The following is a 12,697-nucleotide window of genomic DNA, read 5'->3' on the forward strand; positions in this document are numbered from 1 at the left end:
GGAATTCTCATCTGCAAAACAGTAAGTTTGTTGCTCTGATCCATGTGAGTCTTCAAAGATTCTTCATGTAGACAAATCAACTTCTCAAAGCAAAACTGATTAACCGGCATGTATATCACATACCAACTGGAGTTTAAAAACAAAGCAAGTCCAGATAGAGCCCAAGGGCAGAAGCATAAGATAAAGCATGTATATTTTTTTTCTCAGGATATATCAGTCATTACAGCCCACTAGCATTTTCTGTTTAACCTTTTATTGCATCTACTTGTGTCAGTCACTTCTATATACACTCTTTAAGCCTGTGTACTTACTCCCCACTTTCTATGGAATGTTTTTACTTTTCTTACATAATGCTTTTACTCTTCAGCACATTAGAGGGAATTTCTGCAGCCACAAAACACTCCTGCTGCACTTATCTTTCCCTAGTATGCAAGAAGCAATATCAAGACAGCCTCCTCCTTCCCACCTGCACACAACTCTTCTCCTAAACATTGCCTTCCAGGAGATATGATCTCCACAACCTGAGTTCGCTGCAGTCCATCTTTCCCTGCTCAATTGCTTTTAACCAGTGCTGTGGCTCCTTTCTCTTCTTAGAAAAGACAGCCTAAGAAGAGGTTAGTCTCAGCAACGTCCCTGCACATTAGGAGGACAACTTATACTGTATAACCTGACACATTGTAGTATCAAAGGTACTAGAAGGAATAGAAAGACAAGCACTTATACGAGGGTAGAAGAAATAATAGTAAGTTCTCTGCCTTTTTTTTTTTTTTCCCTTTTTTTTTTTGTGTCATTCTGAACAGAAACATAAAGTTGGGAACAGGGAAGTATACCTTGTGGGTAGGACACTGGCACACACCTGAGATGAGACACTTGGGCAGGTCACAGTAGCAGCTCTACTCCTGAGCTCCCTTTTTCCCCAAGGGTTACAGAGCAAAGGAAGGCAGTTCTTAATCAATTGTAGGGCCAGTCAGGCTCCACTGCACATATTGTCTCCATATCTGAGTGAGATCAAAAAGGACATGGCTGTAAGTTCTAAGGCAATGAAAGGGGGAGAAGCCAAAACGAGTAGCACAAACCCTAGTGTAGTGAAGGCTTCCTATCAAGAGGACACCAGCCAGAGGTATTAGTGTGATGAACTCACAACACAGAAGAGGAACTCAGTGAGGGACAGGCAGACAGAGGCAAATGAAATTGAGCCTGGGCAGAGGACCTTTTCCTCAGGTACAAGACTCCCCTTTCAGCTCTACTAGAAAGATCCCTTCCCCATGTCCTTATTCTCTCTCACCTCTTATCTCTTACCAAGGCCATTGCTCAGCCATGATACCAAATGCTTCCAGGCCTTTGGTTCCACAGTACTGGCATGGGCCCTGCTCTCCAGTCCCTCCAGCCTCAGCCCCCATGGCACTCTAGATGCTGAGGGCAGCTGCCCAGCTATGCTGTATCTCAGCACAAATACAGTACTTGAAAAACAGGATTCTACTGCAATCAGTTGCTATTGCCCACGGAATCAAAAGAAAGCAGAAGTGGCCAAAATGGCTGGACACACAAATACAATTATGCAGATGAAGCCATATGTAAATAAAACTGTTATACTCCAAAAGGAAAAAAACATAAATAGCAGCTTTCTAATGACGCACAGAACAGCATCACTTTCCACAAATGAGATATAGCCATAATCAGCCCAGGCATGATTGCTCTGAGTCTATGCTAGGGCAAAAACATGAAAGTCACTTCTGATGGCAAGGCAGATGAGACCCACTACCCTCATCACATCCCCACCACCAGAACTGATCCCTTCCTCCCTTCTACCTCCCTGTCATCAGCACACAGCCAGCTCCTTGTTGGCAAGCCATGGGGTATTGATTACCATCCACACTCACCCTTGCTCCAGGCTGCACCTGATGGATGGGCTAGAGCTGCCCCTCTAAGAGGTGCACTGACAGCCTAACACTGCCCAGAGCACTTGACTCCTCCCACACCCACTGTCTCCAGCTGGGCAGCAATGACCAAGTTCATTGTTCAAGCTGCTCTTCTCTCTTTCAAAGAAAACTTAGAAATAAAAGCAGCTGTGAAACAGGAAGAGAGCCAAGTTTGTTTGTCCTTGAAAGGAGGTGGTCACATGTGGTGAAAGACAAAATGAACAGAGAGTTCCTAAGGAGACATACTCACCCTACTATCTTTTCCACACATTAGCAAAAAACTCCACAAACTGGGCAGCAATTTCACAATCCCAAGGTAAATTTTTTGTTCTTTTTCAACACAAATAAAGGAAACTCTAACATAAAGGCATAGACATTGCCAAGGAGAAAACAGGTTATCGAGGAGCTGAGGTTCCTTCTCACTGAGGTGAGAGTCACATAGGTGACTCTTGCAAGTCAGCAGAAGGACATTTCCACTGAATCAAACCTTTGGAAAATGGAGAAGACAAGAGCAAAATACTTGGAAAGCAGGAAAAATGTTTTCTCCCTGAGGTCACCCCTAAAGTGGAGAAAATTAAGTCAGAGCAGTCTGGTTACCCATCACCTTCTCTTGAAAATTTCAGCTGACACCATTCTTGTAGGCTATAAATGGAGTGAAAGACAGGGACATCTTCACACTATGGCCAGAAGACTTTCCAGGTAGAAGACAAAGCAGAGAGTAAAGTAAGTTTTAATCCACAACATGCAAGCAGTTCACCCGTCAGGGTGCAAGGATCCCCACTCCCCTTTGCCTCCTTCCTTCTGCCCAGAGAGCAGTTTGGAACTGTCCTCACTGCTTCTGCAGACACAGGCCATAGGTGTTGACAACAGGCCTGGGGTTCACCCTCTCACTCTGAGTGATGAACCACTCCACACTGGGTCACCAGTTTCAGTACTTGCTTGCCACGTGTCATGCTCAGCACCTTTATAATGAAAAATGGAAAAAGCCTCAAGGATTCCAGACTAATGATACGGCTGCCAGAACATCCTGAAGTCTGTATCTTCACTAGTACTGAAGCTGAGGCTGACAAGATTAAACAAATACAGACGTATGGAAAGCATTTAGTGAACTCATAAATAAATGAGCCTATTCCTTTTTTATATTAATCCCTGATCTCGTACTGAACTTCTGTTTTCTCCATTATCCACTATCTCAACAACCAACCCAACCCACTCAGACAATCAAGAAAGCTATGCTGCCCAGTAGGGAGCTGCTAAGATGGTTGTCAATGTGGAAACATTCTTCTTTATTACCACTGTGGCTCTGTTCTTCAAAGAGATTTTCTTCCAAGCCTTTTATTTTTGTTCAATTGAACTGATTTATTGAGTGAAGTTTTCTCACTGAAGTAAGACTATCGTTAATAAAAGATTTGCTCAAGAGTAATAAACTGGCTCCCTAAATCCCTAGATGAAAGATCAGCAGCAAGAATCAATATAACTGGTTAATAAGAGTCAAGCGGTATGAAATACAAGATGAACAATAACTCTACAGATGTTCATATGTGATGGATACAGTTTCAGAAGAACATGAACCAGCACAATTAGTGGGAAGGCTGAACTAGAGGAGAGCAGGTAGGAAATAATACTGCTACTGCACCGTGAAGTGCCCTTAGCCACTGAGTAATCCAGTCATTGCAGTGACACTCCTTTGTTTTGTAAAATATGTTTTTAAAGTAGCAAAACACCACCCAAACAAAAGTAAAAGGCTAAGTGAATAGAACAGTGGAAAGGGCTAAAGAATCCAGTAACCCAATACTGTGGTGTGCATCATTTATAGGTGGTGTGAGGAATGAAGATAACTGTTAACGTTATTTACATTCATGGCTCACATTAGACAGAGAAAAAAGGAAAAGGAGAAATAAAGCATTTGACAATGACATGTCAATAGATTTTATATATAGCTATTAATAAAAAGAAAACAATCATGAGAATTAGGCAAACTAGACAAAGGATAAATTACTGTAGAGCGGAAAAAAAAAGAAGAAAATCTGAAATTGAGAATTGCAATGTAATTGCACAGTCCAGAGGACAGAAGGATACCCCTTAGGCTGTTATACCTTGAATAGCCAGAAGAAATATAAGAAAATTTAGACTGGAAGAGACATCCAGAGGACACAGAACATGCTAATCAGAAAACTCACAAGCAATTAGCTAAGGCAAAGAAATGCACTCACGCAGACCATGCTAAGTTCTAGAAACCAGGAAAAAAAAAAAAATGGGAAAAGTAGCGCTCCAGATGGACAGGATTCTGAAATAATTTCTGCCATGCCTGAGTACACATTCCTCTGCAAACATAAACAGTAATGATGGAAGCTAAAGAGCTCTGTGTTACCAGGAATATAGCTGTAAATATGATGGCTCTTGTATTGGGGAAAAGAACAAAAGAAACCAGCCAACAACATAAATAAAGGCAAAAAGGTCCTTCACAAAAGTGTCCAAAACAGCTGGAAGAGGATATACCTGTTCCTTTACTCTCAAATGCTCACATCTCACAGGCTGAAGTATGCACTTCTACAAAAAGATATTTACATTACAAGAATGTCAGCAGAGTTTATCTTACGCCTGAGGCCATCTGAGTGAAAACTTAATTGATTATTCTTGATAGAGTTATCTTCATACTTATTTTGTTTCAGCGACTGATTTGGTTCACTACAGAAACGTGATGAGCAACACTAACTTCCAAAGGAAATACAAAACTAACACTGTGCTGTCTCTTTCCTAGCTCATAACAGCATCTGTGAAACTCATTGTCTTCGAAGATTAATTCTTTTTTCAAATTGAGGCATTTACAAAGTGGTAAAAATCTTCAGGGTTTTCTCCCAACCCCTAGTGCTTCAGCTCAGATTTAAAAACAGCTTCCATTCTACTTTGAGGTTTTTTGCAGGACTTAAGCTAGCTCAGTTAGTCCTTTAGGAAAAATTCTATCAATTTTACTCCTGTTTGTGTATCTGTAATTAATGCCATGAATTTTCATTAAAATGCTATGGTTACCATTTAGTTGGAAATGAGTTTACTTAAGAATAGAATATTAACAATAAAATTCAAGAATATATGGGAGTAAGGTGATGTCATTACTTCTTTGTAACATGGAAATGGTACTTCCACAATAATGCTGTACTCTCAGTAAACAGATGGAAGCAACAAGTGGCCATTTTAATCACAGGTGAAGTAAATTGTGAAAGAGAATAGTGATATTAAGACCATTGTCTTTTTACTTCACTCTGAACAATTGGTATCTATTAATATCGATACAAGCAACTCTTTCAAACAGGGAAGGCCTCTTTGTAAAAAGACCTAATTGCACTGGATGCATAAATTGTGAATTAACTTTTGAGATGGTTTAAACCATGGCCAAGTAATAAACTTCCTTAAAGCTGATTATTTCAATGCTTAATGTATCTCAGGCTTTCTAGTGCATATGAAGTTCACACATTCACAGTACATGTTGAACTTCTATTCTATTCTGTCTAAATGGAGAATGCCCTAACTCTTGCCATAAAACACAATAATGGACCATGGTCACTGTGACCGATAATTTTAAATGAAATTTACCCTCCCCCAAAATATAGACACAATGACTGTACTTTTAATTACTTGGCAGTAATATTAACTACCCATATTTGAAGTGTCAGTGCTCATGACAGCTTTATCGGGGCACTCCATGGAAAAGTGAGCAATGACAAAACCTAATGGGCTTTGCTTCCTGCTAGAAGGGCAAACTGAGCTGAAAAATTCTGGAGACCACGCAAGTCAGAACTGAAATCCACAGAAGCTGTGGATGTTTACTGCCTCTCAAAAATGGGTCATTTGTTAAAGTTTGCATATCACACTAGAAGTAATGAAACAGGATGCAAGAACCAGTTTATCTTTAAAGCCCCCTCCCTCCTCTAATAATTTAGAAATCATTGAATTCAAAACAATCATAGAGAACTATGTGGAACAGAATGCAATTACCCACCTAGCCAAACCAACATGAGCTTACAACATTGTTGATGAGAAGTCTGTATTTCTCCCTTATTCATTCTGTATTTAATTCTGCCTCAGCTACAATGCTGCTCTCACTGATGCTCCTTGTCCTTCCTCAACCTTAACGTTGCTCCATGTTGTGCACACTTTTCCCACACATGGAGAATTCTGTCTTTTCCTTTTTAGCCAGGTAAGAGATAAGGTGCATGGAACAACCGCTCATTATTGTCTTCCACATCCTATCTAGACTGAAGCCTTTTTAGGGGCAGGTAGGAATAACGGAACAATCCCTCAACATCATGTTGAAATCCTCTAGGCTCCTCTCTACTCCAGAAGAGAACGGTGGGGCAGTTCACAAATACTGAAGGATTTCCTTTAGATCAGTGTAAAATTTATTAGTGAGCATGAATTTCCTTCCTGCTCAGGAAGCTGAGCTCCAGTCTTGAACAAACTTGTGTTACCTGGCAGAAAAGAGAAGGCAAGAACTACTCATCCCATCAAGAATCTCATGAAGTGCTACTGAGACCAAAAATTGCCACTGAACCCTTGAAACACTTGTATGTCAGGTGAGATAACATGGTTGCTGGTAGTGTAATTTTGATAATATATTAATGACTTTTTTTAAACACAAAACATCTTTCATTCAACAATATGTTTGATACCTTTTGCTGACTCATCTGAACATGAATATGCTTTCTCCATACTCACATGTGCATACAGACACACACAGACATGCAAAGACAGAGAACACTTCTGAAGTTATTTCTGTAGCTCATTAACAGAATGAATTTGCTGAAGACAAGAAAATATTAGTCAGAAGAAAATTCCAGAACAGAAGAGCCATGCAGTGAATGTTAATACAACCTCCAAACAAACCTGTCAATTAGAACATCAACATTAGTGAGCCCTAAAGCCAGATCAACCAGCAGAAACTGAGTCCAAATTCACTGAAAGACTCATTCCTCTCTGTACTTAGAACAGTCCAGGGGGTAAGCTGAACCTCTGAGCTTTTTTCCTGTCTGTGTTGGTGCTGGTCTTTTCTCCCAAGAAACAAGTGATAGGACAAGAGGAAATGGTTTCAAGTTGTACCAAGAAAGGTTTAGGTTGGACATCAGGATAAATTTCTTCACCAAAAGGACTGTCAAGCTCTGGAACAGGCTGCCCAGGGAAGCTGTGGAGACACCACCCCTGGAGGTATTTAAAAGATGTGTAGAAGTGGTGCTTAGGGACATGGTTTAGTGGACTTGGCAGTGTTAGGTTAACAGTTGGACTTGGTGATGCTCCAGCCTAAACGATGCTATGATTCCTGGGTGAGATAATATATTTCTCCAGTTTCTCCAATTATAAGTTAAGTAACCAAGATGCATAACATTCACATAAACACACATCTGCCCTCTTGTTAGCCACACTTAAACATCAGCAGATCTAGCTGACTTTTCCCCCTGTTAAGAATTTCTCTCTACGTGATTGTTAGCAGTTTGAACTTTACAGAGCTTCTTTAAAAAGTAGGGCTGAGGACTTTTTTGGTCAAGAAGAAGAGAATATGAAGAAAAGCTAACAGCAACAAAAAACTAAGGACATATTGCTATATTGCTTCAGCTCTTCCTGCCAGTCACAGTAAATCCTGCTTCAGTAGGTGTTCCCTTCTCTTTTTTCTCATGAAAAAAAATGAAAAAGCTACATGATGCATCAGGACTCCTGCAAGCTGTCATTCTGACAGCCTAGGTCACTTACAGCTAGAAATCCTACTTCCTGCCTGAGATTTTGAGTGGGATTCATGCGGCCAATAAGAAATGAATTTTCATCACTGAATTTATTGTAGCATTAGTGTGATCATCAACTATCTTTGAGGAACCTCTCTTTACCAGAGAGACACTGAAAGTGTAACCCTCAAGTCCATACAGGCAGCAATAAAAAATCATTTGATTTATATTATTTTTTTCTTCATACTCTTTGGATGTTCAGAACTAATATCAATATCTTTCATTTGTTTGTTTATTAGAAGTGTTAACTTGCTATGTGGCATATTTTCTAAGACAAACTATTTTAAGGTATTTCTCTGAATGCATGCTGTGGTAAATCACGTTTCCAAATTGACCTAGATTTAACATACCTGTATAATGTGAGGTATCTTTAACAAAATGTGATTAATTCCTCCTTAGAAAAATGTGTTTAGGAGCAAGGGCCTTAGGGAAACCCAAAGTCAACAACAGTCATTCTCCTGACTTAAAGTACACAATTTTCTTATCATCTTCTACACTAAAATGAACACTGGTTGCTGTGTCAACATAGCAAATGTGCAACAGTAAGTACTGGAGTATATGAAATAGCAGAAGTATTTGTAAAAATACCTTTAAGAAGAAAAGTTTGTTTATGCATGAGAAAAGACCAAGGGACAGTTTCCAGTTTCTTATTGCTTTCTTTGTGGTAACTTAGAATCATAGAATCATAGAATCCTTTAGTTTCGAAGAGACCTTCAAGATCATCAAGTCCAATCATTAAGCCAACACTACTAAGTCCTCTGCTAAAACAGAATCAGAATCTGTCAGGGTTGGAAGGGACCACTTTAAAGGGTACTGTACCCAAATAAGATAAACATTGTCAGAATCAGGCTGCAAAAGATGTATTTAGTGTCCTGGGATTTTTAAAAATCATATATTATATAAAAAAATAAAGGAAAAGTGCAGATCATTTTAAACAAGAAATCTGCTCTTTGACTTTGTAAACTAAGGTGGCTTGCAGTCAAGAGAACTGTGCTGATTTGCACTTCTGGCTCAGACCTTATTTTTGTTACCGATTAATTCACAGGGATTCTGTATTTACTTAAGAATATTTTCTAATGCAAAAAATGGCTGTAACTTGAAAGATGTTTTGTAAATGTGGATTTTCATAGGTAGGTCACTATTATTCATACTTATGTAAGGCCATATTTTCTAGTTCCAATAAGGTGATTGTTAAGGTCATGGTTATTCTGTCAAACAAGGTTTTGATTTTCAACCTTGACCAACATATTTATAATTTTATGAATTCCACCCAGAAGATAGGGCCACGTTGACCTTTTCAGAAAAATTATATGACAAATGAGAAACCAATTCTGATAGCTTCTTGTTATCAGAAAAAAAAAAAAATCATATTCCAAAAACTTGCAATCAAGTTGAGCTTCTGATGCACCAGCAGAGTTAAATAACAGCATCTGTGCTAAACTGAATCACCAAGAGGGACTAATGAAAAAAAGCCGCAGAAGAGTTTTTCCCTCTGCAAATGATTCATAAATCTAATCTTAGGGAAGAAAAAAGAAAAAGAAAAAAAAAAGGTAGGAAGTTGTGCACTTGGAAAGTAAGAGGTAGAAAACAAGAAGTATGCTTTTCTTTGAGTATCTTTGCAAACTTTTTGATGGGTACTTGCATACTGGCTATATCAGCTCAGAAAATGAAATATTGCTTCCTGTGGTGATTATTAAAGAGCTTTATGATAAATTCATTTAACATGCACCAATCTTCCCTCCACTTCAATATGATTCACAGATCAGTCTAAACAGAACTCCTCTGAGATGTCAGACCTCTAAAACAGTTTTCCTACAAACACCAAAGAAATACTTCCCATTTTCCTTCAGACTGGCCAGAGACATAAGACTGGCAATATTTAGTCCTCATCACATCAGAATTACCATCAACATTTCTCTGTCATTATTCATATCAGAATTAATAATGCACTCCTACAATAACTAGCAAAAGCAAGGGAAGCAGATTCTGGCCATTAAGGTCTAACTTTTAATGAATCACAGAGTTTAAAGCAGAACTTGAAAACTACTGGAAAGATGACATGTGTGACCTGCTGAGTGAAATACACACTATTTTCAGAGAACTCCAGGGTACAAAATTCCAGAACTGCCTCATTCTAGTAATTAAATGAAACAGGTTAATCATAAAGATTTTTATGAAGTTGCTAAGTGTAATTTACCTTTCACGTCCAGTCTTGTGCTGTTGGAATTATGATTCGTCCAACTTACTGAACATTTTTAAAAATAATAGCCCTAAATATTGTGGGATTTTGTTATCTGTTTGCTTTTCCACTTTGTGTCTGAGAGTATGCAATTTGTCTATTTGTCTATGCTAAAGATGACCCAAGTAATTCCCAGCTAATTGAAAACCTTACTGATATTTAAACCACTAGATTTTTTAAGCCCACTGTTCTGAAGAAATAATGGCTGTACCAGAACTTATCTCTAGATACAAAGCTCTCTTGATCATTGATCAACATGTCTACCAAGTAATGCCTGGGTCTGCATGTATAAAAAAAAAACACCAAACAAATTAAAATTATACACCTTATTCAATTTATTTCCATAATAAGTTACTTCTGGAGTTATTCTATTCTCCTGCAAGAACAAGATTTGAGCTGCACATGATACTTGCAGAAGTCTCATCCTATGTTGAAACATTTGCCCGTTGCTCAGTATTTACGCTCTCATTGCTGTAGGAAATGATGGTCAGAGGAGAAAGATCAACCTTCAGTATGAAGAACAAATGTCATTGAAGTTTTGGATATTAAAATATAGTCCTACGTATGTATTTGGGAGTATAACAGCACTTGCCTCTTCCTAGCAACTCTGATTCAGTCTGGTTTGAATTCTGCATTAGTCAGTGCTGACTTTTCAGACGCAAGCTTTGCATTTATCCAGAGATACATGTTGGCAGATATGTTTGATAAGGACATGAAGAGTTATCAGACCATGCAAACCTAGATAATATTCCAGTAATAATTTTGTTTTGTGGAGTTCAAGAGGTGACCCCATAAAGTAAAGAAGACTATGGCCTAGATGATCCTGTGGCAAAAATACAGTCACTACAGAATATTTCTATCAACTCTGCAAACAGCCAAAAGCATGGAGCACCAATTCCACACAGTCCTCAGTTACAGTAAGTAGAGACAGGCTCATGACTGCTGTATAGATGAAGAGAGTCCCACAAAAAAAAATAACAGGATATTATCTTTGTTCCACTCCTTAGTCTGAATGATCAAGCTCCACTTCCAGAACTACAAATCATGGTATGACTTCTTACCATCACTTGCCTACCTGTGAAAAACGTAAAACATTTTGAGATCCTGAGGTGAAAGTGTCTCAACACACCTTATAAAAAGCTGACACAGAACACTGCAAAAAAACCCAGAAAAATAAATGGGTTAACTAAGCTTTTAAGGTGAATCTCTTCTATAGTCATGATGCTATTAAATGTCCTGGTTTAGACTGCAACCTCTTACTCTGGATGTTTCTTAACCAAAGATAGTGAGACCCTGAAAGAATATCCCAGAGCAAGGTCACTCCATGTCCTTCCTCTAAATGGATGTAATCATCAGGGACTAGATGATAGTCTGGAAGAGCCTTTGGTCCAACCCTGCATGACTCTTCTTATGCACGTGTGGAAGAAGTACACTGTATTTCATTTCTGTTGCACTATATTTTTTAAAACTCGGAGAAAAACTACAGTCAGAGTTTTACAAGTTACCTAAATTTATATAATTACCTCTATATATCCCACTTTGCCTTATATTACAAATACCATCACAGAGCATGCTGTTCTGTGTTGTAGTAAGAAGCTAAGCAATGTAACAGGCTTCAGATTTTAGATCTTTAAAATACTGCATCGAAATCATGCACTAAGTGAAATTCCTAATGGCAAGGCATCTGTGACAGCAAAGCAGGAGATAAATCTAATGTATAAAATGCATTGTTGTACATCAGAAGCCCCTGGAGAAATGACCGAAATATAAAACAGTTCACAAAAGAAGTTTCTGTCTCAGTTCTGATGGTTTCTTTTATCAAAAAAACTCCAAGTTTAGCTCCATGACAAGACTACATTAAGGGAACTATTAAGCTAAATGTGACCAAATGTTATTTGTTTTACCTATCAAAACTCATTACTGCCAGAACCACTGCCAACATCAGAGGCTTGGAAAGAGAGATGCAAGAGCTGGTTGTTTTAAAATGTTCTTTTAAAAACACAGTGCACAGCATGCACAGAAGTTTTTTCCCTTACCTTATGCTATCATAAGCCAGCAAACAGAACGAAACATAAATAAATAAATAAATAAATATTGTAGATGAAGATCACCCTGGGGGAATTCACCACTGAACATCTTATATCTGCAGCTACACTAAGCTGCCTGGCCACATCAACATAAAGCCATTGCTAGGACCAGCTGGGGAGACGTTGCTAGAATGGGCACTGAAAACTGATCTGCAGACATGTCTGAAATGTCTCATTTAGTATTATCTACAAAATTAACTTACATGTTATTTATCATTTCTTCTAGACTCCAGAGGGTCGAGGCTAGTAGACTTTACAGGGAGAAGGCAGCAAAACCATTTGGAAGGTGGCTCATAAGATATTTTGGCAGCAGTCCCCACAGCAAACTTGCCCCCAGCATTGTACCTGAGCTTGATCTCAAAAAGAACTTTCTGCCTAACTCCAGGAAGCAGCCTAGAAGGAAACAAACTTCTACACAGTAAGGATGACTAGAGGACCAGGACATGATTAAGAGTTGTGAAGAACAGGAAATTAACAAAAACTTGTGGATAAAAACATTTCTGTCAGACACCAGCAGGCCTGACTCCAGGTGCCTGTGTGTGGGTCACCCTGACTCCAAGCTTGTCCACCCCGCAGGGGCAGCTCCACTCCAGCAGCTCTCTCATGGGTCACTTCAGTTGGTGGAGCCAACAAAAGCTGTGCAGGGCCTGCCCCAGAGACCAAGGGCCATGGACATGGTTCCTA

The sequence above is a fragment of the Merops nubicus genome, unplaced genomic scaffold (assembly GCF_000691845.1).
Source record: "Merops nubicus isolate BGI_N331 unplaced genomic scaffold, ASM69184v1 scaffold11136, whole genome shotgun sequence".
Classification (NCBI taxonomy): domain Eukaryota; kingdom Metazoa; phylum Chordata; class Aves; order Coraciiformes; family Meropidae; genus Merops; species Merops nubicus.